The 26,265-nt window shown below is 38.1% G+C and overlaps 1 protein-coding gene and 1 long non-coding RNA gene across 3 annotated transcripts in view; one reads left to right on the plus strand and one right to left on the minus strand.

Moving 5' to 3' along the window:
- The window catches only part of NR1H2 (nuclear receptor subfamily 1 group H member 2), a 163,999-nt gene that overhangs the window by 127,974 nt on the left and 9,760 nt on the right, over nt 1–26,265 (minus strand). The gene's annotated exons all lie outside the window — the stretch shown is intronic.
- Nucleotides 8,127–13,116, plus strand: LOC140341410 (uncharacterized). Of its 2 annotated transcripts, XR_011922871.1 has the most exons (5): nt 8,127–8,567; nt 8,683–8,796; nt 9,125–9,206; nt 9,810–10,087; nt 12,934–13,116. It is a non-coding gene; the product is annotated as an uncharacterized lncRNA (long non-coding RNA). The 2 variants fall into 2 exon arrangements; XR_011922870.1 differs by having other exon boundaries at nt 9,810–13,116.

The following is a 26,265-nucleotide window of genomic DNA, read 5'->3' on the forward strand; positions in this document are numbered from 1 at the left end:
CTAACCAAAGTTCTTCTCAAATAGCTCCCTCCAACAAATTTAGATGGCACGTCAACATCGCCGTGCCTGGTTCGGGGTAAGAAAACTTGCTACTATCAGTTACCCCGAACCAGGTGCGGGGTGGCTAAAAATATAAACACGTGTTACAATGCAATCTGATTGTCATACAACGTTGTATGACAATACTGTACAGTTACATTACACTATTTTTTTTAAGATTTTTTTTTGTTTTATATATTTTTTTTTTAAAGTTTGTTATTAAATTTATTTAATTTTGGACATATTTCAGTGAGTTATGCCTAGAAATTATAGCCTACAATCTAAAATAAAATTTCCATGCAAAAAAATTTTTTTTTCTTCTTTTTACATGGATGTAAAGAATTAGAACACCCGGCATTCCTGTACGCGTCCCTCTGCGATTGCCGATGATGTCAGTGCATACGTCCATCGACGGGGGTCGTAGCGGGAAATTCAAATATTTTGTATTGGATTCAATACAAAGTCCTGTATCCAATACAAAATATATTTATGTGGTTTTGTCTATAAGGTATGTGATGTTGGACTCGGTTTTAAAATTTACCACACTAGGGAGGTGTTTTAGAAAAATATATTATAATATATACAGTATACCAAAATATTATGCATTCTTGTTTAAACTGATTTTTGTGTTTAATTATTAAAGTTATTATTTTTTTTTTTTTACATGATTGCCTGTTTCAATTTTTAATATATTCAGGATATCTACTAGATCCTTGTTTGGACATATTTCTGTAAAGTTACAGGTCTACTAAAAATTTCATGGAAAACAGTGTACCGCTTTTGGTACAGAAATCCAGACATCAGTGATACGCCCAGGTGGTTAAGAGCAATCTTCTTTTAACTCTAGGTGTTCTGTCTTTTGTTTTGAAAGATACCCAGAAATATTCAACCCAAACATTATGGGCATACTGTGATTACAAGACTTTACATAAATGACTCTACACCACTGAAAATTGCCCCACTGAGAGAATGATTTAAAAAAAAATGGAACAGGAACCTCCATGTAGTTTCAACAGCCAGAAGACATCTGTAAAGGGTAAGCATAACAAGAAAAAAAAAAAATACAGCTAGGTGAGGCTAATAGAGGAGTTCAATGCAGTAGGTGACAGTGGCAACATAGCATATATGCCACCAACATATATACATATTATTGATAGTGACGCCTCAGTAACCTTTATAACACTCCTCTCAATAAACCGCATATATCTTACAACACTAGTTCAAAGAAAAAATATACACTTGGGTCAATTAAATAATCAGGCAGGCAATTGAGGAGAAAGAGAGAGAGGAGAGAGAGCATGCATGAGCACAAACAAGAAAAAAAGCAAGCACCTTAGAGAACATAAATACCACGCAACAAGAGAATAAGAAACCAAGCCAAAAAAAAAAAAAAAAAGAGCAAGATAAGATAAATGGAGAGTGCACAGAGCAGAAAAAGAGGTGGAAGAGTAGAAAGAGTGGACAAGCAAGACAGAATGGGCATGGGAGAGGGCAGGTAGGAAAGAAAGAGCATAGTCAAGAAAAGAGCTTGCAAGTCAAAGTATGTCAAAGAAAAAAAGAGCAACAGAGAAAAGGCGTGTTTGGTAGTATGCAAGAGGGTAAAAGAACAAAAAGAAGGGAGAGAGTAAGATCATGCAAGCCTAAGGTAAAGCAAACTTAAGCAAAAGAAAAGGGAACAAGGCCAGTAAGAGATTGCTTTGGGGCAGAACAAAGAGCAAGCAGTAAGGAAGGAGAAAGAGTAAGCCTGTACAAGACAGAACGAGAGAGTGGACTTGATAGTGAGAGGAGGAATGGGCTGAAGAGAGTGTCAGAGCAAATAAAGTGAGTGGGCAAGCTAGCAAGCAGCAGGAAGTACACAAAATGTTGAGCGAGCATATAAAAAAGCCTTAGAAAAGAAAAATCTAAGTGAGTGAAAAGAGATAGAGAAAGAAAAAGTGAGTGAAGAGAGAGAAAAAGAGCACAAGAGCGAGAAAGCAAGAGAACGAGACAGAGAGCATTTCAGTTACTGTTACTTTTGTATAATGAAAACTTCAGGATAAAACAAGAAAAGTAAATGTAACCGAGTATCCTAGTCTACATTACCCTCTCTTGAAGAACATGATTATAGTGATGAACTAGGTGACAACAATGATGAAGGGTTTGAAATCAAAGAGGACTCTGTTTGTAAGGGATTTGATGAGCATGAGTTGAGTGATTTGGCATGTGATTTGGGACCATGGGAACAAGGCTTCAGAACTTCAGATCAAGACTGCGTGAGAAAAACGTACTTGAAAAAGGAACAAAGGTATCGTATTTTGGAACCAGAGAAATTGCATTTCTGCAGTACTTTAGAACTTACAGTGGCTTTGTGTATTGCCATAACATACCTGGTTTAACGGAGGAATTGGGAATTCCAATCTATACCTCAACTGAACGGCGACTAGTCATCAATAGCTCAAAGCAGAGCTTAAAGTGTATCCTCCTTCACAATGGCAATATATTTGGGTCAGTCCCAATTGGCCATTCAGTTTCTCTGTTGACCTTAAAATGGTATGCTTCCTTCTTGGTCAGCAACGCGGATACACCAAGTATCCCTGTTATATGTGCATCCGGGACAGCAGAGCTCGCAATAGGCATTGGGTGGAAAGGAACTGGCCTCCAAGATCTGCCCTAAAACCAGGTGATCCAAACATTCTACAAGAGCCACTTGTTGATAGAAAATACTATTTTCCCGCCTCTGCACATGAAACTGTCTGATAAAGCAGTTCTTGAAACAGTCTTTCAGTTAGTAAAGCTTTAAAGTACCGCATTTTGGCATTTCCTAGCCTGTCATTTGAAAAAATAAAGACTGGTGTGTTTGATGGTCCACAGATTCGGCAGCTCAGATAGACATTTCTTCAGACCAATGTCATAAGTCGAAAAGAATGCTTGGTTATCATTCAAAGCCATTGTCAAGGACTTTCTTGGAAACACACGAGCAAATAATTACCTTGGTAAAGTCAGTAATGAGCAAGGTGCATGATTCCATCAAGATTTGAAGGTCAGGAAGGACGGTATCTGGGTAGATGGGATGTACATATGATGGCTGATTATTCTTGGAGCATTCGGCTGGAGTGTCCGAACAATGAACACTCCAGGAAAAGCTATGCTAAATGTTTTACTGAAAAAAAATGTCACAGTAACAATTAATCCTTTGTATGAAGAAATTTAAATAAACAGCACATTCAAGTTATTATTTAATTATTTTTTCATTGTATGTAAAATGTATTCTGTATTGGAAAAACTGGATGTAATAGCAAAAGTGTAAGATCCAACTCAACAAAAAAATGCGTCCCCCAGTGCAATACATAATAAACAAATTATAATATAGTTGCTAATGGGAGTAAATCATGGAATCTATGTTACAGTTGGGGTTCCTATTTATAAAAAGGGCATGTTTACCAGCAAAATGGTTTTATAGTAGATAGATATGAGAGAGAACAAAAAAAAAAAAAAAAAAAAAAAAAGAAGAGCAATGTGGAAAATAAAAAATAAAAATAAAAAGCACAGACCACATTTACCCTTCCATGCACAAGGATTGAAATTTGCACTATGCCCAAGGATAGAAATTTGCACTATGCCAAACATCATCAGTACAAAGGACATCCACTGAAAACAACTACACTGTTTCAAGAATGACCTGTAATAACCTCAGAAGACTTCCTTAAATGATTAACTATTTAGGTTTATCCTTTGGATGAAAAATGCCGAGAATTCTCATATGACTCACAATAACAGTCAAAAACAATGAGCAAAGTTCAGAAGAATATTGAGTTAGAATATACTGCAGTTCAATGACTTGTGATGGTGTCATTATGGAGGAGGAGTCTTTCTTGCTTAATATGCTCTTGAGCTAAAGAGACAGCAAGGTCTATAGAGATGAACGGTTAGCAAAACTAATCTTGGATTAACTCATACATGACCAACTGTTACTGCCAAACAAGTCACATTTGCAGAAAAGCAACACAAGCAATAGAATTTGATAAAGGAAGATTCTTATAAACGAGGACCAAAAATTAACATGGGCCAATAGATTTGTTTTATTTTAAACATACAATCAACCTAAGGAATGAAGAAACATTTAGTAAATGCTGTTAAAAAATATATCAACCTATCCACAGTAGGAAAAATTACACTTTATAAATGTCCTTTATAACACATGAGGGAAAAAAAAAAAAAAAAAAAAAAACTTAAGCTCACACCGAAAGTCAACACATTGTAATCTGCAGCCTGATAATATTATCAAAGAAACAGTGCTCAGTGTACTGAACATCCCAAAGGTCCTGGGCATAAAATGTAACCCGCTTGCTAGAAAAAAAACATTATAAGTTATATCAGGAAAAACCAAACAAATCTTATCTCTTTTTATGAAAAAGTAAACACTTAAAAAGCAGGGATTCTGAAAGTCTATGTGTATCAGTGGCAGTAATTGATTCTACGCCAGGGAAGTTCTGAACCCAGAAAGTCAGCCAAAAAAAGTCATGGCATCCATATTCTGGGACAAAGACGATATTCTTTTTGTGGACTACCTACCACAGGGCTCTAGTATCACCAGACAGTATTATGATATTCTCCTGGACCAGCTGAAGGAGGCAATTAAGAAGAAACGCAGTGGAAAGTTGACCAACTTTTCCACTTTTGCAGGACAATGCACTTGTGCACACATCCAATGTTGTGACTACCAAATTCAACACCCTGGGTTTCCAATTGGTCTACCATCCCCCCTACTCACCTGACCTGGCCCCTTCGGACTATTATCTGTTCCCAAATTTGAAGACACACCTGAAGGGGCAACGTTTTGAGGACATTTCAGACGTCAAAGATGCTGCTGAGAGCTGGTTTGCAGCCCAACCAAAGGACTTTATTTGAACAGTCTAGAAAAGCTGCAAGTATGCTGTACCAAGTACATCAGTCTCAGGGGGGAATATGTTGAATAAATGTTTTATTTTATAACTCTGGCAAAGCCAGGAACTTCTCAGCACCCCCTCGTACTTATAAATTGAATGCAGATGATGTTTGATTAGTGATTGATTTTTTTTTAATTAAATTGATTGTTGATGGACAGCACAGTAGAACAAAGAATGTGGTGAGAGAAATATTAAAGACTTTGTTTGGAATTTGATCAAATGTATCTTTGCCAGAAAAGGTCAAGCAATTGAAACAGGAAGGCCCTTATGAGCTGTCAGATAAATGAGCCACTGTAATAAAGTAGATAGTATCTGACAATCCTGATTTTTAACATGATGGTGCACTTCATATTCTGTTAGAGGTTTTAGATGGAGATGTCAAAGATAGAATATTAGCAGTAACACCTGACTCTGCTGGCTTAAATGACATTCCAATTAAGGCAGACACCCTGTGGAGGAGAAGAAACAAAAGATAGCCTTGCGGTTAATGCAGCTATATTTTTTTTTTTTTTTTTTTTTTTTTTTTTTTTTTTTAAGAGTGGAAGGACAGCAGACACGAGAATAGGAGTACAGAGCCTCAGAGGGCTAAAATAAATTACAACTCCGGTAGTCTAAAGAGATACGATATAAACAAACTAGGAAGGAAAAGCCTGACAATCTTAGGTGCCATATCATGGGATAAAGAATAAGAGATTTGTTGAAAGGCGAACTTGCTAAAGTGACTTATCAGGAACAGTGAACAAGTTGTTTCTGCAGTTAAACATAAGCTAAATTATTTGATTTTAGACTCCTGGGGCTGTTTGTGCAGTCCTGTTTGACAGTGGGGCAGAAGTTAGTTTCAGCAAGCATGCCATTTCTGGTAAAAAATGGAAGTGTGATGTTGAATAATCAGGATCATGACATAGGTGCTGATGTTTGTGTGAAACAAGGACTTTGTGTTCACCTTGCAAACATTGTGGAAGATGTCCATCAGGAGATGACAGATTGAGTCATGTATGGCATTCTTCCAATTGAATTGGTAACTGCAGGTGTAAAACCTAATAATGAAGTTCATTTAAATAGTAATTGGGAACCCTGTTCAGTGTTCTCCCCAAAAAACTTTTAGGCTGGGTGGGAGGAGGCTGTAGGCAGGTGGAGGTCACTGTACTGGGACCCAAATTTACCATCAGTAACCATTCCAAAACAGGAAGGGTTACCAGTAACACTGAAGGATTCCTGAACCTCTTGGACTGCTGCTGAGCCAGACTTGGTCATCTCTACAGCCTGCATCCTAGCATTGACCTTTATTCAAGAATCTGTTACTTCCCCCGGTAAAAAGTGCCACCTCAACTTTGCACCAGAATATTACGAACACATGATTCACAGAAAACACATTTCTCTCTCATCTGTACTGGTGGCCCCACCTTTGTTAGGATGTGACAAACTATGTAAAGGCCTATGCCTAGACAAAGTCTTCTACCTGTGCCCCAGCAGGAGCGTGGCTCCTTCCTTTGCCCAAGAAGCCTTGGTGTCACCAATTTACGTACTTCATTACAGATTTTTCATGTTCCGATGGCTGTACTGTTATTTGGGTGGTCATGGATCGCTTTTACAAAATGGCCCACTTTGTACCCCTTCCTGTTTTACCATCAGCAGCTGTGTTGGTGCCAACCTTAATTTATGAAATTTTGAGGCTCCATGATATGCCCACACATGTCTTGTATCTGACCGCAGGGTTCAGTTTACCTCACACTTTTGGAAAGGCTTTTTAAACCCTCGGACATGTCTGCGGAGTTCTCTTCAGCCTATCACCCACAGACTAATGAACAGACGGAAAGAGCCAACCAGGCCCTGGAGCTATATCTTCAAGCTGTTGTATCTGCCCACCATGCCAACTGGGTAGCTCTGCTACCATGGGCCGAGTTTGCCCACAACAACTATGTCAGCACAAGCACTCAAGAGTCTCCTTTCTTCAAGTTATGGAACTCTTTCCTTGTATCACTGCTAAAACCATCAGTCCTGAATCGCTTTTCTCGTACCTCACCGTTGGCTACTCCTACACCCGATTCAGTATGAAGACCATCAAATTCTGGGTTACAAATTTTCTCGCAAGAAACTAGTGTACCTAATTGACTGAAAAGGTTTCGATCTAGAAGAAAGATTGTGGGTTTCAGCTATTGATGTGTCTGCCCCTTTTCTTGCCAAGATGTTCTACCTTTGCTTTCCACTTAAACCTAGACCTCGGCGAGTGGGAGACCCCGTAAAAGGGGGGATAATGTAACAATCACCTCCTTGCCTTTGCGAAAGCAGGCAGTCCTGAGCTGGGTGTTTCTGCTCCTCCAGGTATAACCAGTATCCTCCCTACCGCCGGCCAATCAGGAAATAGCCTGTCAATAGCCCTTGGCTATTTGGCTGGCTCAGACACAGCACAGGTTTGTGCAACATGTCTCCACAAAAGTGGGGTTTCTATACACCTGTTGATTAAATCAGTGCTTTCCATGTCCAGCTCCTGTGGTAACACTTTGTTGCCCAGTCTGTTTACTTGCCTGTTTACTAAAAAGGGCCTCGATTGGAAACCTGTTGACCTCCAGCAGGCAGGCGAGTGGTAAGGATTTAATTCAAACCATTTTTGTTCTCCCCTACAATAAATTATCTCTCCTAGAATCATGTACAATCACTTTTAATTCACCAATTAGCAAATCTTCATATTATTAGCAACACTACTACTAACCTTAGACACAGATTTCAATACCTTCATAAAAATAAGTGACTTCTAAATACTACTACAACAACTTATGGATAATGAAAAAAAATCCTAACATAGTAATCCTAACATTAATTTAATCATGTATAAATACCTACAAAACTGGACTAATGTATTAATATCACTATTGTTGAGCTACTAAGGTTCAGCAATCTCTGTGTCATGTGGAACCATGGACTACCTAAAATAATAAAGAGTAACCAAACCTTTTTCTTCTACCATTACACCATAATCTTTATTCCTCTATATTAGGTTGACCTAATTGACTGTACGAGGTACCACTCCATACCCCCCATTAATCTTACATACTTGTTTAGCTTGGGAGAAAAAATGCCATCGTTATGGAGTAATCCTATCCATTCATATTATCCTCATATGTACAGATCAACTGTCTTATGTTAGGATCATACCACTTTTAGACTAATGGAAAAAAAATTGCCTACACTAGCATTATACTATTATCCTGTTACCATGTAATCAAACACTACACATTTCTGTATCACTCACTTTTACATTTATCATCATTACTATTATAGCCCCATTATCCTAGGTAACTCCTACAAAAGCCTCAAGGTAAAATATTGTCTTCCCAATCTATGCACCCTGCCCTTGCTAGATCCACTGCGCACGTGTTGGATGTCTTGGAATGCGCGGTAATCATGACCAAACACTCAGCAGTCAGAGCAGAAATCACCTTCTACACAGACTCTGCCCTCACTGACCCACTGCGCATGCGTAGAATAGCCAGGTATGCTTAGTGAAGAGTGAACTGTCAACCTAAAAATTTAAAGGCTGAACCAGCGGCACCGCCAGTGCTTCATTTGGACGGCTGCCGAGGGTTCACACTTCCAGCAGACAAGGTTAGTAACCCCTTCCTGACTCTGTAAAAAATGTTTTTGAAGTTCAGTTTTCGATTTTACTAGATGGTCTCAGACTCACATATTTCCTTACATTTGATTTTGAATTTTGCTGTAGGTTTATTGTGTGGTATTCCTGGATGCACTGCAGGATTGAGATATATGGGATCTGAAGTTAGCTGAAAAAGTTTCAACAGGACAAGTAATGCTATTACCAAAATAAAATGGGAAGGTACGCCATCTTGTGGACCTTTTCACCTATTACACACACACACACACACACACACACACAGTTAGCTAAATACACTGAACTTTATCCCTCGACAATTCCCTGAATCGTAAATACTATATTAAAGCTACTGTACTATAAAAAACAGTTAACAGTAAGTACTATAACTAGTACCAACTAAAACCAATGTATCTACTTTTTCTATTACTCTACAAACCCCAACGCAACTATTATTTCCTTATTAGATTTTTCTTTTATCCTTAGATCATTTAACACCTAATCTGATTTGTTTTCATTGCATTATATTCCTAATAATTCCCTTTCCCTTTAGAGCATCCAAAGGTCTTTGGTGATTGGAATTCCAATTATTAACAAGTCATCACTACTTGGCACAATTCCAGTACTCCATAATAGTAAGTTATACCCTTACTCCCTATTGTAAACTATTTAATGGTTCTAAGTGTTGCAGGAATTGCTGTATCTTTCTTCCCATTAATACTTTTTATATTATACATGTACTTTAACTATGATTGTATTTATATCATTACTGCAATTTCAGGGTCTCTGTATCCCCTAAGGAAGCCCTCGTGGGCAAAACGTGTCAGGCTGAGACCACACCCTCTAATGTGTGAACAATACACAAGTTTGTGACTTTCCCTACTGATCAAAATTAGTATGGGAAGATAATAATTTCACTGTGTGTATATTGATTATTATTATTATGTTCAAGGTTTTGTACTTAAATAAAAATTATAGTGATTTATACATAATAATTCCCCTATTGTCTTTAAAAATCCTACTCTGTAGGAATCCTGCTTCCCTTTTTTTTTTTTTCTTTGAGACCTAGTCCAATTTTTGGGCTGAAAAGGCTTTGGCACCCAGACCAGTTAATTGGTAACAATAATATTACTAAATTACATTTGACATATGGCCAGCGACATCTAGCACTTTAACCATTTGACAAAAGTAGATCTATTAGTGCATCCAACAGCTTTGTCCATTGTTCTGATTTACAGTTTGTCCACTATCAGCCCTGACCTGTGCTTGAACTTTTCCTGACCTTTTCCTCGACTGAAAAATTGTCTCCGACCTTGAATGTTCCCGACTTCTTACTGGAGACTTGACCACATGCACGGCATCCAAAAGGCATCGCATCAGCACAAAAGCTGTTTTTGAACAACTAGAGACCAGCGATAGTGATTTGGAGTCACTTGTGGAATCGAGCAATAGTGATTTACCAGGAAACTTGTCATCAGACAGTGAAAGTGAACACAGCAACAAATCTAAGCTTAAGGTCAGTAATGTGTGCACTTGGTGCTCTATTGACCTTGGTGCAGCTCAGGGAGTGCCCCAAGATACCCATTTACTGTAACACCTGGTGTGAAAATATATGGTGAAAGCAATGACCCCTTGGCATACCTGCATGTCCAGTACTTCAATGATATGGAGGTCAGAGGACTGTGAAACATTTATAAATATTATATATCACTTTTTAAATCAAGGTTTGAACATTACCTAATGCATTTTGCAAAACCTGAAGATTTTATATGCTTTTTCTAAATTGTAATTTGAGGTAAGCCTAACTTGTTACACAACATTGATTACACACTTAAAGCATGGAACACTAGGACGTTGGGTTACAATACAAGGAACTATACAAATGGGGAATAATACAAAAAAGATTGAAGAATGGGACATTCAGGGGGCAAGCATTAGAAAGTTAGAACCCAACCCAAGTTTTTCCACCCACTTTTTGACCACCTAGATAAAGCTTTTAATACTGCACATACAGTGTCACATTTGTTTAAGAGAAAGGGGATCAAGAGCACAGAAAAAAAAAAGTTTTTAAAAGCAATAAACCAAGACAGTGTAAAGAATAGTTTTGTTTACTGGTCTAAATTAGCACCAAAACAACTCCCCAAGTATCGTTACCACTTTAATGGAGTTCTTTGCTAGTTAACGCTTCGTTTGTGTTCCAACAGCAAAGCAACATAAATCATTTCTGTAGCCTGGGCTCTAAATTATATACCCTGTAGCTAAAATGCCAATATGCAATGTAAAACTAAAAGGCCAGAAGTAACTGAAAATTTTAAAGCTGCGTATAAACATCAGCTACAAGTCGTTGGAAACAAACAATAAACATCCAATACGTCCAATTAATGAGTTAAGGTTCGATAACACAGCTCAACAAAGAAAAAAAAATTTTTTCCCACTTGCCAAGGATTTTTTAAAATATTTTGTGTATTTCAGGTCTGCTGAATGCAGAAATGACATCAGTTTAATGAAATTGGCTCTAGTGCTTATGATACAGGAATCGGAATGGAAGATTTTACCAACAAATGTTAACACACAATGTAGCATAATTTTCATGAAACTTTCATTTGCCTTATTTATATTCATACATTTTCTTTCTATACAGAAATATGAGTTCAAGAAGAAACATTGCAGAATTTGTGAAACAAGCATATCTTGCATATTTTGGAATTAAATTGGGGGACCAAGATCAGTATTGGGCTCCCCTTATGGTATGCAAAACTTGTGTAGAGTGTCTGTCAGAGGAAAAGTATATAATTTGGTGTACCTATGGTATGGCGAGAGCCCAAAAATCATCATACTGATTGTTATTTTTTTTGCTGTGAACGTAAAAGGTTTCAAATCATTACAAGAAAAACAAGTGAGAGTATCCTGATTTGGAATCAGCAAGAACCTGTTCCGCATGGTGCTGACGTTCCCATACCAGTGTTTAGTACACTCCCCGATATTCCTGAATCCGACATGGAGGATATACAGGGTTTGGAGTGTAATGCAGAAGTTAGCAGTGGAAGTGAATATGGAAGTGTTTCAACAAACCAGCAGTTCTCCCAAAAAGAGCTCAGTGATTTAATACATGACCTAAGTCTGTCAAAACAAGCATCTGAACTTTAAGCATCCAGGCTAAAAGAAAATAACTGTCTGAGACCAGACGTTAAATTAACAGTAAAGGAAAAGAGAGGTGATACTCCTACCAGATTTCAGTGAAGATGGAGACTTTTTGTACTGTTGCAAGATTCCTGAACCTCTATGGGAGTATCAGAATACCGAGCAGAAGATGGGCCGCTTTTCATAGACAATTCCACTGGAAATTTGAAACCTGTTTTAATGCATAATTGCAACTGCTACACATGAATTCCAATTGGTCACTCAACAAAACCTAAAAATAAATATGACAATATCAAAATGATCTTACAAAAACTTTGCCATCATTAACACCAATGGTCCATTGCAAAGTAGATACACATCGTATCCCATGTTTCAGCTGCCTGTGGGATAGTAAAGCAAAGCAGGATCACTGGAAAAAAGTGACATAGCCTCCAAGGGAAAACATGAAAAAGGGTGCAGCAAACATCATTAATGAGCCAATGGTTAACAGAGGGGGAAAAAAAAAAAAAAAATCATTTTCCCTCCACTACACAAAGTTGGGATTATTGAAGCAATATGTTAGAGCTCTAAACAGGGACAGTGATTGATTCAAATACATTTGTAGATTCTTCCCTGGATTGAGTACTGAAAAATTCAAAGCACGAATCTTTGATTGACCCCCAGATTCGGAAACTGATAAATTTCACAAGTTACATGACTGATTCTGAAGCTTTTGCCTGGCACAGCTATGTCATAGTTGTCAAGAACTGGTACAAAACTTGCTCCTAATTTAAAAATGTGGGTGCCTCTATGAGCATAAAGGTACACTATCTCCATAGCCATTTGCAAAACTTTCCAGAAAACCCTGGCAATTTCAGTAAGGAACAAGGGGAGAGAGGTTCCATCAAAATATAAAGGTGATGGAAGAAAGGTATCAGGGCAGATGGGATAGACACATGATGACAGGCTACTGCTTGAACCTTCAAAACGTGATTGTCCTGATCAACAGCATAAAAGGAAATATATAGAGAGTTTTTCCATTACTTCTTTGTGATTAGTTATGTAAATATACTGAATATAGAATATATTGACAATAAGTTTTTCAAATATTTGGAATCTGTGCATCAAACATAACCTAAAATGGCTTTATTCTGTGGTGCCGAGTGTATTTTACATGTATATGGTATGTCTCATTTATATATTTCTATACTTCGATCTCATGTACTCATTTTTTCCTTCCAGCGCTGATCTCTGACTTCACCGCATCCTTCTTCTGCATCCCTTTCAAGTGCGGTCATATCTTATAGTGGTTGTTGTTCCATTCTTTTAAATACATTTTACCATTAATAAACCAGAAGAAGCAAATATTTTGACAAGAGTTTATTCACAAAAGTAAATAAATACACATCTGGTGCAAAAAAAAAATTCTAGAAAAAAAAAATCATTTTTTTTAAATATTAAACTATCAACTGAGTCCTTGGAACATTTTGGCATCAAACAGTCCTTGCAGGACATCTGTGCTAAAGGCCATCAGCAGGCAATTTGCAACCCTCACCAACTGCATAATTCTGTGTAAAGTGCTGCGAAGACTGTCAATCCCCTGTAGCAGGTTGTCGTGTTTATGAAATGTGACCTGTCAGGAAAAAATAATAGGGTTACCAGGTTTTTCAAAGGCAAGTTTACAGATGACAAATGGAACGGGGTATATAAAGATGCACAATGTCTTTTTCCCTCACTCAGTAATGCTTACCCTGCGTTTTTCCCCTTCAGTTGACTCAAAGACCAGAACAATACTGCTCTTCAGATGTGTCTGGCTTTAATGTTTTGAGTCTCTGATGATCTCTAGCTGGTGCAGCGTCAATATCTGTAAGAATTCGTAAAGAAAAGTATGTAAAAGACAGTACAGTAGCATTGTTCACCCACACATCTGCCTTCTAGTTGCATACCTGTATTGATGTCGACTGGGGATAATAAGTGCAGGTGTCGAAATCAGCAGTCTCCGTATATTACAACAAAAAAAACATTTATTAAATAATGTATGTTCCTGGAACAATTGCAAAATGGAGTATATTGTCCAACCTTCAAAGTCAGGGTCATTGACCACAAACAATTTGGTCTGAGCATCCGCTTGCTTTCCATCCTTTTGTGCAAAAATGTTCTGATGTTTTTAAAGCATGTCGGCCTAACAAAAAAAAGCACCAAAATTGCCAACTTGCATAGTAACATTTTGTCTCCCCCCCACAACCATCCTTCTCCTTTACCCGTCCTCATTTACCTTTTTAGCACCCTTTGTTAAATATTTGCTGTACTTTTTTGGCTATACCATGTTGGATCTTTATCCAGCACTATTTTTTCAAAGCTGACCAACTCTTCCTAAGTTGTTCCTTGGAATGCAGAACTCCAAACTTAGCTTAGAACTTTCTTCACAATTTGTCCTTTCTAGTATAACAAACGGTTAACTGTGTAAAACACAAAATGCAAAACTTGCAGACAGTCTGGTAAGCTGTCCATAGTTTTCAAGCCTGCAAGACACCACCACAGACACAGGCAACACTAGCACTCTGAACCTGGATGACACTCCAGAAAAATTAACACCAGGTGAGTCACCAACAAGTAATTTTACTGTGAAACTGCGTCAGAACTATTTTACTATTTGAAGCAATGCACTGAATATGGTTCTTTTTAGCGAATTAGAATACTGAGGTACTGCTGAAAATTACCCAGACCAGTGAGTTGGATGCGGCTTTCCCCAGGTGCCATGTGTGCTGTTTTAGCAGATTCTTGCTCCATTTGCGGGCCAAAAGGTGCACTGCAATTGTTCCTACACAAAAAAATTATGCAGTAAACAAACACCTTGTCAATTTTGTCCATGCACAGATTTCTAACACTATATGAAAGATAAGAAAGTAATTTGCTAGAATCCCAAAAGCATTTTCAACCATCCTTCCTGCACAGTTAAGTCTGTAATTGTAGATTTGTTTTCTTGTTTCAAATTCTTCTGAGGAAAGGAGGCTTTAATAATTTATCATGTGATGCAAAAGCTTCATCTGCAATAAACACAAAGTTGTGTGACTGGGAAGGCACAGTTGTTTGCTGATCAACTTTTGGTGGAATGGGGTAAATTAAAGGACCCCTCTATCAAACATTCGCCAAAATCGACCAAAATAAATTGATAACGAGCATTCACAATTAATTAAATACAATGTCGGAAAAGCCCTTGTAATTATAGTAGAAGGATTCAATGTCTGCAGGTGGGGTGATCTGCACAATTCCCACAAACTGCTCCTCCACGATTCAGGAAGTTCCAAAATTGTTCAAAACCTGCAGATATGCTCATCCATTGCTCTGGTGTATAAGGTAACTGAACGGAGAACATAACAGGCGATAACAGTCATAATCATGTGTTTTATTTTTCTTTACTTTAAGACTTCCTAAATTGACATAGCAGAGACTCCATCTGCTGTGGAATTTACTTTCATAATTTCCAACCTATGCCAAAACATGAACCAGAAAGAAAAAAAACAAATACACACACACACACGAGCTGGAAAAGAGAAAACCTTACAGCAAGCTATGGCTATACTTCGCCATCAAGAGGACAAGTTGGATGGTCTTTGGCTTTAGCATTGCTGCAAAAATGCGAAAATTACCCCAGAGCAGAAATGTGGGGTGGAACCAATTGTTACCTATGTGGTCAACAAAGGGGTTGATGCAGCAATTCAACACACTACCAAACATATTTCTTCCCCAGTCCAAACCAGCAGCCTCACCCCCTGAACCCTGCCACGTGTTCTCCCAATTGCCAATAAAAACCTGCACTATACAAATTTATAGTTGATAAGGTTTTAATTTTTTACACTTTTTAAATTTTAGTAATATTTTATGAGTTTGTTGTTCTTTTGTTATCTTTTTTTTACAGTACAGTTACTTACTATCCTACTTTTACAATAAAGTTACACAAATAGCACTCTCTATATAAAACAACTGTGTACATTCCTTTGTGTAATTATTGTATTGGGATACCTACCTTCATGTATTTATCTTTCAAGCTCATGTCCCAGGGATGATAAGACCCATTGCTTGTGGTGAGATACCAGTAGAGAACATTGCATCTTGCAGAGACCATCCAGTTGCAAGGAATCCCAACGTGGCAATTAACCTTTGTTTTGAAGTCATGGACTTTGGAATGCAGATATCTTTTATTCTGAATAAATATCCTTCTGCCGAAAAGCACACATCCGAAATTGAAAGGTTTTTTTTCCAGTTCTCTGGGGATGGCAAGCACAGTTCATGTAGACGATTCTCATGGCAAACATTGTCTCGGTCCATCAACCAACCTTTGCACCACATACTGAGTTTCTTTAAAACTTGTCTTTTGTCAACCTGTTCATCCTTTTCCTAAAACCCTTATTTCCACCTCAATGTCATTTCCTCAATCTCTCAACAAGATCATTCACGCTATCCACTCATTCAAACAGAACTTGCATTGAGGAATCTTGAAGCTAGAATTGTATAGCCAAATAAAATTACCGCCAACTAGTCATATGCATACATGGGAGGCTATAAACAGATGAAATGTGAAATACTCAAACTTAGACCTAACGTTCATTAGTTTTGTTGTATCCAGTTCATAATACAGTTAATAACTTTAATGCTATGCTTTCAACTACCATAGGACCCTCAAGTGACAACAGATAGAAGTAATATATAAAAAAAATATCCACTTCACATAGAGCATTACATTTGATATACAACATGGAAACAGAAGGGATCAAGAAAAGCACCACACTGTAAAAGGCACATTTATTTGAATGTCCACTGCCTAAACTTAAAACTCCCAAATTTCTGCTGTGGTGTTTGTGTACTTTAAGACTGTATTTAACCCTTTTAGGGAATAAGTTAGGGATGCTATGCACCTGTGCGCAGGTGGATATCTGGTTCCACTTATTTAGGAGGGTTCAAGATTCCAACTAGCTGTCCACAGGGCCAAATGGTAGGCACAGGATCCTCTTCCTACACTATACTTTTTCCCCCATCAATGACAGGCTGTCACTGTAATCAGGGTTGTGGTGTAGGAGATAATTTTGGGTATTTGGATTCGGAGTTGATAAAAATTTGCTGGCTCCGATTCCTGATAAATTATAATAAAAAAAAATACAGCAAGTTCAAATGTCCTATTTCACAAATATTAGTCATAATTAAGTACTTCTCTGATGTAAGAATAAAGCCCAGTGCATAGTTGTATTCCTACAAGTGTAAACTTCAGCTGAGCTATTATACAACCTGACATTCACATTATTGGAATCTGGATCACGTACATTACAAAAAGTGTTTTCATTTTATTTCAGCTATAATGTGTTTAACAAGTTAATTTGAGTGTAAACAAGTGTAATGATATAGGTGTAGGTGATTTCTATGGCCTGATGTGTGTTCAGGTGTCCTGTCTGCACTCTCCATATATGCTCCCATCCAGGGTTTAACTTTAACATCATCTTGCACACCCCTAATACTAGGAAGTTAGTTAGGGTCCCCCTGACCCTGGAGCCTACCATTGCCCGGCAGAAGATCAGCAAAGATAAAGGCAGCAGCGTCTGATTAACTTCCTCTGTCTGCTAAAAGAGCTTAAAAGAACAGCGTTTATGATTCAACTGTAAGGCACTTTACATTATCAAGTGATAGGAAACATTAAAAGTGCCAGTGTATTCTTGAAGATGATGGTGAAAAACAATGCGATGCAAAAATTTGCAGTTTCAGTGGGTCTAACAAAAATGCACCTACAAAAGCATCAAATTTGAAAAGACACTTGCAGCGTTTTCATCCTAAAGTGCTAGAAGTTGTGAATGAGAAAGATATCAATGAAAAGATTGCATCTACTTCTGGGATAAAAAAAAAAGTGTTCAGAAATCTACTGGAGACCAAACACAGCTAAGAAGTTTGGTTCTTTCTCTGGAGTATACTGAAAGTATAAGAAAACTTGAAACAACACTACATTCAGTTAGTTTTGGATTGCATTTAACAGCTATTCTACTCTACAACTTTATTATTAAACTTGGAAAAAAACTGTTTTAGGGGGGCGTGGCCTGATGGCGGCGGTGTAGGACGCGGATATTCTTAGCTCCGTGTCCCACCGGTGGATTCCACTGGTGTAAGCGCTGCAGCGCCTTCTTACCTGGTTCCTATGGGCCCTAAAACAAAGGGGGTACAGAAGGGACGCCACGGAGCGGGCGATCCCACCACCGGAGGACTCACAAGCTTCTTCCCCGCGGGAATCCACGGGGACCGCGACAAGGCCCCAAAGCCGGGGGCTAGATTTTTACAGCCTCCCGACGAGCAGGCACCGTCGACACGGTGCACACCACAGATGACAGGACTACCACAGGCTCCACCAGCATCAGGTCCAGATGCCTCCACTACTCCAATCTTAGAGGTACACCCCGACTCTCCCATCCTCAGTCCCTGCATGAGGCCTTCTTCAGAATTTTCTATAGGCCATAGCCCAGCTGACACAGATGCCGAGGAGGAATGGACTGGAAGGCCCATCTACGTGCATTACCCACCAAGCAATATTTAGACCACAGTATAGGGCGCCTGGAAGCGAGCTGCAAGGCCAAGTTTCACGCCATACGTGAGTCTGTTCAACAAGTTACTAATGCCACTGCTGCGTTACAAACCCAATGTACTGACCTATCTTCACAAGTAGTATCCCATGCGCCTATTTATGGAACGCCATGAGGCACAACTTAATATGTTGTATTTGTTGCATGATGACGCCGAAAACCGGAACAGGCGGAATAACATTCGTATAAGGGGTTTACATCCTCGCCTTAATACTTATATGCCGTCTATCCGGACCACTAATGGCGGCTTGACATCCATCCCCAAGAAGATCTTGAAAACTTTTCATAATTATTATGCTGATCTCTATCAAATCCGTCCTACATGTACAAGTCCATCCTCTTTACAAGATTATATAGCTAAAACAGCTCTTCCAACGTTCGATGCGGAGGCGATATCGCAACTGGAGACCCCGTTTTCTGCGGAGGAGGTCTCTGCCGCTTTAAGCGCTACACCGACAGGGAAAAGCCCTGGCCCTGATGGCTTTACTCCACGGTTTTATAAACTACATGCCCTTAATCTTGTTCCTTTTATGACTAGAGTGTTTTCTTCCATATCCGTTGACATGCCGTTTCCCCCGCAGAGTTTGGAGGCTCATATTACGGTTCTTCCCAAGCCTGGTAAAGACCATACTGTTTGCGCTAATTATAGACCCATATCCTTGATTAATGTTGATGCAAAAATTTTCCATTTGGATCAAACTGGGTTTATCTATGGAAAGGAAGCCAGGGACAATACTATTAAGACTATATTACTGACTCAATTTGCTAAGTCTACAGATACTCCTATGTGCTTGCTATCCATAGACGCGGAAAAGGCCTCTGATAGGGTTTGTTGGGAGTTTATGTATCTAGCGCTACGTCAGGTAGGCCTGGGCCCCAATATGGTCTCTAGAATTGCTGCATTGTATTCCTCACCCAGGGCCCGAGTGCGGGTTAACGGCACCCTTTATGACACTTTCCAGATTAAGAACGGTACAAGACAGGGGTGTCCTCTTTCCCCGTTGCTTTACGCCCTAGTTATGGAACATTTGGCTGTGGCCTTGCGTCGTAATCCGGATGTTCAAGGGATCAGGATAGACGATACCCATTATAAACTCTCATTAAATGCGGATGATCTTTTACTATATATAACGTCTCTTCATGTCACGATGCCTTCGGTACTGAAGGTATTTGATGAGTTCAGATTACTCAGCAACTTCAAGGTAAACTACTCCAAATCCGAACTTCTAAATATTACCTTAAATTCGACTCAAATGTCCACAATACTCCATAATATGCCCTTTCGGATTCGTCCTACCGCCATTAAGTATCTGGGTATAATGATACCATCCGACCCTTCTGCTTTGTTCTCCCTTAATTATACCCCTATCTATAGTAAACTTCAATCTGATCTTCAGAAATATGACTCCCTGCCTCTTTCCTGGTTCATTCGCATAAATACTCTAAAAATGGATATTGTCCCCAGATTGTTACATATATTCCAAACGGTTCCCATATTCTTGCCATCTGTATACTTGCGCAAAATACATAGGTTGTTTTTAAAAATTTTTATGGAATAAGAAGCGCCCCAGATTGGCATATGGCGTCCTGGTTAAACCTAAATGTAGAGGAGGAGTGGGGGGCCCTGATATTGTTTCCTATTATAGAGCATCTGTCTTAGTACACCTGACAGACTGGTTTCATAGTCCAGAGATGAAAGAGTGGGTGATGCTGGAAGAACTTATGTCCCCAGTGAGTCTCCGGTCTCTGCCGTGGGTGGACCAGTCATTATTACGGTTGACTTCCCCCATACCTAAACTTTCTATGGACTTGTTACGTATTTGGGATATCCTCCTTAGATCGGGCAAACTGTCTACGAGACCGGGACTCATGACACCATTGTTTGACAACCCGGCATTCCCACCGGCATTGCGGGTTACCAAATTTTTATCCTGGTCCGCCTCTGAACATCGCCATCTAAAGGATATAGTTCATAATGGGCGGGTTCCCCCTTTATCCTCCCTGGACCTTCCACATAGAAGTAAGCTACTCTCCTGGCTTTCATACAAGCAAGTAATGTCTTTTGTAGCTTCCTTTACTGACCCATCCTTGCTACACAGAAATCTTACGGAATTGAGCAATTAGTTGGCTCATCTGGTCGTCCGCTCCACGTTGTCTCTAGGCTTTATGAGCTACTCACACAAAATCTTGAGGCTTTAGCCCCTATATACAGCAGATACTGGGAGAGGGAGTTGACCGGCCCCATAACTGGAGAGGACTGGGAAACTTCGTTTACCCTCACACATAAAACGGCATTGACTTGTAAGGCCCAGGAAGTTAACTATAAAATATTGTCTAGGTGGTATTGTTGTCCAGTGGATCTGCATAGGATTTCTCCCACAAATTCGGACCGCTGTTGGCGATGTTTGCTGCATAGGGGGACAATGCTTCATATTTGGTGGGAATGCTCAAAGATATATCGTTTCTAGGATCTGATTATTCGGATATTTAATGACTGCTATGGTTCTACAGTACCAAATTCCCCCAACGTGGGTGGCTCTTTTATCTATGATACCGGGCTCGCTTAAAAGTATTAAAAGAGGTGCCCTATGGCATTTTCTTGCCGCAGCTAGGGTCCTTATCCCGAGATTATGGAGGCAGCCTGTTGCTCCTTCTTTAGCTGACTGGGTATCCGAATTAGAAAATATCCATCATATGGAAATGCTAGTAGCAGAAGATGATGATAGGATGGAACAATTTAAAATAGTTTGGTCTGCCTGGGATTGGTTTAAGGACTCTCCCCGATTCCAATTGTACTTATATTAATAACCTCGTATATCTCTTCAAGCGCTTTTTCTGTGATTTTGTATTACGGGGTTTTTTCATATTTTCTACAATCTTGGGTGGTGTACATGTTCATTTCCCTCCCCTTCCCAAACCCCCTTTTCGGGCGGGCTGTAATGTTCCCCCCCCCCCCTCCCTTTTTTTTTTCTCTTTTCCTATAGTTTTTTACCTTTCCTTGTTAAAAGACGTTTGTACGAATCTCTAGTGATGTTATGCGGCTTAAGATTGCCAGAATATTACTTATGTCGTATCTCTTCATGAGTGTTTTTATTAATTTCTGTATAATAGTATAGCCTTGTTTTACTCTGGTTCATGCAGGTTTTGACAGATTATTGCTCTAAATCAGTGAATATGCTATTTTCAGAAGTTTATTTTATGGTCATGTGAAACTAATGCCGCTACGTGATAATAGGATTCAATGTTTTTTGCTTTATTGTTCTCATGTATGTTTGTTTATTTTTCTTTGAAAACTTAAAAAAACTGATTGAAACCGTTTTAGGTTTTACAGCTTCTGTTTTTGTTAACGTAGTTCAGCTTTGTTTTCGTTTTACTACCAAAGAATGTGGTTCATATTTTTAAACTGGTAAAGTTCCTGTTCGTGAATTTTTATGCATGCTATGCTACTGCTTTATAGACACTTGACAACAATAAATAAAACCTTATTGGTTTCATTTTTTTTTGTCTTTTGTTTACACTGGCCAATACAGTAGAGCGTTAGCTTCCTAGAATCAATAAATTTATTAAACAATTAAATATAACACAATATTTATCATAAAAGTTTTTTCAGGAAACAATAGAAAAATGTAATATTTTATTAAATGATTTAATAAACATTATTGCTTTATCCTCTTAGGTATTTAGGCAAAAAGCTAAACATATTTGTATAATAATTTGAGCAATCCTGCTTCTTGTTAAAATTATACTATTGGTGCTTTCTAATAAAGCAATTAATTAGCCTATTTCCTCTTACTACTTCTTTCCATTTAATATGGAGAGTATGGTTGTAAAAATAATAGTTGTGTCCCTTACTTTCAACCAAGCCTTTTACCTGGCTAGTTTTATGAAAGGGGACATTATCCATAATTAGGATGGCATGCTGAACACTCTTTCACTAAAAACATTCAAAACCTCATCAATAAAATTGAGGAAGGCTTCTTGATTAAGTGCTTGTAACTGTGGGGGGTCCAATTTTTATTCCTCACACAAAAAATTGAATAACTTCTGGAATGCACTCCAGCCACAACATGCAGCGCCCTTTGCCTAATAGGTGATCCTCCCTTTTTGGTTCTCATTAAAATGGTAAAACCTACCTCATCAAGAACGTAGATGTTTTTTCCATTTTCCCTAGCAATGAGATCAAGGATTTTGTTAGCATAGCTAAGCCTTTCTTGGAGAGTGGGAATCATTGCGCTTTGCAGAATTAAAGAGGTTTATTAATGACCATTGGAATTTATCTAGGATGCATCTATCCATTGTTGAAATAGATAGATTAATTCCAAATTTGGAAAATAATGGATCCTTCATTTCCCCGAGGCTTATTCCCCACTCTTCGGACATTACCTTGCGTAACTCCTCCTTATGGGCTTCATCCAACTTCGAATTTCCCAGACCATCTCTGGTAATTTTTCCACTCTACCGGAAGATTCATAGGTCTTAAAAATTTTGGTTATGGTTGTACAATTACACCCCAAAACCATTGCTATCTGGGAGGCATCACTTCCATCAAGAAAACTGTCAACCATTCTGACGTTCTGCATTACTTTATTCTCTGGCCATAAGGGTAAGTGCAATACTAAATACAAAGCTAATAACTTTGAAGATAAAAAGGTGAATAATATTGTTATCTTATTATATATATACTATACTATTTAATTTTAAAATTAAATCATGTAACACATAATTGACAAATCAATTTATTTTCATATATTTTTAATAATGTTTCTTTTTTTATGGTAAAAATATTGTGTATATTTATTTTTATATTAAATTTATTGATTTATGAATAATTAGGGGGTCTAAATTTTTTTGTAAAGTTGGGTTGCAAAACTGTGAAGATAAAATGAGAAACGCTTGTAAATACAGGAGTTGGAGTACCAGAAACTGAGGAGTCCAAGGATATATCTACCGACTCCACAGCCCTGCGAGTAATTATACTTAATTTGTGTTCCAATTTAGGAGTACCCCCACCCCCCACCACCCCCACTAAAAAGATGTCTAGGCGATTGAGCATTGTGTTTTTGGTAAGCTTTTTTTGAGAATTTTCTTGCTATAGCCATGATCAAGGTGTCATGGGTCCCGGTCTCGTAGACAGTTTGCCACAAATGAATATTGGTGTTCATTTGTAATTTATGTACGGCCTGTCTTGGTTCATCAGAAATATTATCACTTTCCCTTTTTATTTTTAACTTATCAATTTAATCCTTAACCTAGGCATAGATGATCTGGTTTTGTCAAAGGTCTGGAAATATTTTAGATTTGGGTCTGATTTTCAAAGAAGAGGTCATTGGGGAGATCCTTACTTCCTTTGTCTGCTCTATTTGCCCTCATCCCAGAGATCCACAAGATCTCCTAATGCTCTGGATTCCTCCATTTCCAAGAGGCAAAGTATTTTGATTCCCAAAGTCTTTTTCTTTATTGAATTCAACCTTAAAAAATAGCTTCTGTGCAAATAAATGGATTTCCTATATATGTTCAAACTTGTCAATGTCATCTAATGGACAGAAACTCAAACCCAACTTAAATGTCTCTAATTCTATGTCAGATAGAGAATAACTTGCCAAATTAATGATATTTAAATTGTTGACATTTGGGGACATTTTGAACACATATTGATCCATTGGACCCCTGACTGAGCTTTCACTAAACGCTGACCTAAAAAAGGTGAAGTGTGTGCTAGTGAAGTAGGAGGAAGGCTGAAATACTTGGGTCTTTACTTTATTTCCCTGTCTTTTTGTACCTTGTCTGGTATTACCAAAACAAAGTTGAAACTTTTAGATGTTTGTAACGAGCACTCTTTCGTCAGTAGTTTCCGTGTCTCCATTTCTGTTATTAATGTTTCTGACCATTGAACTATTTATTTATACGTCCTTTTTGCCAGAAAGGATTCTTGTAAGATTTTTTTTTTTTTTTCTTTATTGGAAACCAATAGGTAATTACATTTTTTGTAAGTAATGCTTCAATTCCGCATTTTTCTCTTTGAAACTGTCCGATGTTATTAATTCGGAATGATGTCTGTATTAGTCTGTCATTTGCAATCCCTATTTAATGTACAGCGCTGCGTAATATGTTGGCGCTATATAAATCCTGTTTATTAATAATAATAATCTGTCATTTGCAATCCCTATTTAATGTACAGCGCTGCGTAATATGTTGGCGCTATATAAATCCTGTTTATTAATAATAATAATAATAATAATCTACATAGAATTTGTCCAATTCATCCTCTGTTTCTTTCCATCGTATGATACTTGATCAATAAGGTCATTAACTTTTGCCAACACTTCAACACATTCTCCCATTTTTTTTTTTTTTTTTTTTAATTCCCAGATGTTAAACATTTGGGAAAATATGGACCCTAAATCCTATGGGATTATTATTTACTGTGATGTATTTTTGTAAATATTGTATATGACAATAGCTAATAGATTTCTTTTTGTACAGATTTTTTTAATTTAAATGTTATACTATAAATCTCAGATTCCTTCTGAAAAACAACAATGAGATGGGGTAATACATGCCAAGGTTTTTTCCACCAAATCAATACAGTAAAAAATAAGGTGTTACCCAACCTTACCAATCGATCAATGCCACATCCCAAGACAATTTACCCTCCTAGCTGTATTCCCGGGTGTGACTCGGGGTGGAATTCCAGGCAAAAATCTGTATTCCCCGGTCACACTCAGGGTAGCTTTTACCTATAAAAAAACCCCACTTACCTTGCTCTGTTGGCATCCCACAGCATCCTGCTGGTCCCCGCAGGTCCTGGGGACACGTCCTGTCTCCTCTTCAGACGGTGTATGCAGCGACGATCTCTGGGGTTTCCCAGTGACATCAGTGCATGCATCGGTACAGGAAATTTATTTTTAAATAATTTTGTATTAGATTCAATACAAAATAGCTGTATTGAGTCCAATACAAAGAAATATTCATATAATATATACATAATTATATATATGCTACTATACAGTTATATTACATATTTAAATATTTAACAGATTTTTGTGTTGTTATTTAAAGTTTATTATTAAATTTGTTAAATATCGGTGAGTTATGCCCAAGAAATATAGCTTACAATAAAAAATAAATTTCCATGCAAAAAATTGTACCGCTTTTTGCATGGAAATTTGGGCGGAATTACACCGCTAGGGAGGTTAACAAAACAAAACATATCCTAGGCAAGAGTAATTTTTAAGGCATTTCACAACTGGCTAAAAGTTTTGTATAGATATAACTAACATTTATTGTACAAAAATTACAAGTATAAACATCTTACCGTACAATATTAGTAATACAGTCTCCATGAATCTAACATTAAAGTTTGTCACATTTATATTTTTTAGTGGTGTTCTCTCTATTTACTGTGGAGTATTATGTGTGATTGTTATTCTTGCATATAACTAGCACAGCATGATTCTGATATTACTTTATTGATTTAAAACTAAAAAGAAGAGAAATTATATATGTTAACATTTCATAGTTCTCCTTAGCCCATTTCTGGGGGACGGGCCGCCCACCTGCCATCACTTGTCAGCAGCTGTGAACGGACACCGGAGAGGCTGCTCTGCTTTCAGCTGATAAGAGAACAGCTACGAAGAGATCACAGGGACACAGGCTGCCCCTCCCCCATCTCATAGCTGTGCCGAGTCTTTTGAAATAAAACGCCAAACACATCCTGTAAACAATGTCTCTGTCCAGTGGGCGTGTGTAATGACATCATCAAGCAGTGTGTGTGTGTAAATGCTGCATGTCACATTCCTCAGCCTTATAGCTTTCTGCGTATAAACCTACATATCCCCTAAACTGTATAATGTTATAATGATTTCAAATTTTTAGAGTGCACAGGGAACACTTATAGTTAGCACCTTCCACAATTTCAGCACCCCAGCTTTTACAAATTTCATGATATGGGGACCAG

Source organism: Pyxicephalus adspersus, chromosome 11 (genome assembly GCF_032062135.1).
Source record: "Pyxicephalus adspersus chromosome 11, UCB_Pads_2.0, whole genome shotgun sequence".
In the NCBI taxonomy this organism is placed as follows: Eukaryota; Metazoa; Chordata; class Amphibia; order Anura; family Pyxicephalidae; genus Pyxicephalus; species Pyxicephalus adspersus.